Genomic DNA, 1,321 nt, shown 5'->3' on the forward strand with positions numbered 1-1,321 from the left:
TACAGAAACTAAGGAATGGTGTTCTCAAGTCTGTAACAAGGCAGAGTGGACAAACAGGTCTGCTGGACAGATGCATGTCTATTCACCCATCCCTGGGCTACTGCACATTGCCATTGGGAGGCCAAGTGCAAAGGGCGTGTGTGACGAAGTGGGACTCTTCTTAATGTTTCCTCTGAATAGTGTGGGGGTGCCTCAGTTTCCCCTAGGCAGTTCTTAAGTATCTAGGTGATGGGGTAAGGGTGTATGATCATTGCAGAGCCCTAGAGGGCCGGTGTGTGCAGGAGTCTGGACACAGAGAATGGCCAACACCCTGTTTCCTGGCAACTGATGGCCTGGGCCCTTCCCTTCACGTGGACCACGTCCATGTCGTAATCCTGCAGGAGCAGGCTCCATCTCAGGAGTTTGGCGTTGGCTCCTTTCATCTGGTGCAGCCAGGTCAGGGGAGAGTGGTCGGTGTAGACGGTGAAGTGCCGCCCGAAGAGATAGGGTTCTAGTTTCTTGAGGGCCCACACCATGGCCAGGCACTCCTTCTCGATGGCCGGGTAGTGTTGCTCCCGGGGTAGCAACTTCTTGCTCAGGTACACGATGGGGTGTCTCTCCCCCTTTTCATCCTCCTGCATTAACACCGCCCCCAGTCCCGTGTCTGAGGCGTCGGTGAACACCACAAAGGGCTTGTCAAAGTCTGGGTTTGCCAGAACTGGGCCACTGACCAGAGCCTTCTTCAGCGCCTGGAAAGCCACCTGGCACTGCTCGGTCCAGACCACCTTGTCTGGCTTCCCCTTCTTGCATAGCTCCGTGATGGGGGTGGCGATGGCGCTAAAGTGGGGCACAAATCTTCGGTAGTATCCTGCCATCCCAATAAAGGCTTGGACCTGCTTTTTGGTGTGGGGAGCGGGCCAGTCTCTGATCACCTCCACCTTGGCTGGTTCCGGCTTTAGGCGGCCGCTCCCCACCCGATGGCCCAGGTAAGATACTTCCGCCATCCCCACCTTGCACTTCTCCGCTTTTACAGTCAGCCCAGCCCCCTGGAGTCGGTCCAGCACTTGTCTAATCTGGGACACGTGGTCCTCCCAGGTCTGGCTAAAGACACAGATGTCATCAATATACGCCACGGCAAAACTCTCCATCCCCCTCAGGAGCTGGTCCACCAGGCGCTGGAAGGTGGCCGGTGCTCCCTTGAGGCCGAAAGGCAGGGTCAGGAACTCATAGAGCCCCAGAGGGGTGATAAAGGCCGATTTCAGTCGGGCATCTGCATCCAGCGGCACTTGCCAGTAGCCCTTTGTAAGGTCCATGGTGGTAAGGTACCGAGCTCCTCCCAGCT

This window comes from Lepidochelys kempii, chromosome 27, assembly GCF_965140265.1.
Source record: "Lepidochelys kempii isolate rLepKem1 chromosome 27, rLepKem1.hap2, whole genome shotgun sequence".
Taxonomy (NCBI): domain Eukaryota; kingdom Metazoa; phylum Chordata; order Testudines; family Cheloniidae; genus Lepidochelys; species Lepidochelys kempii.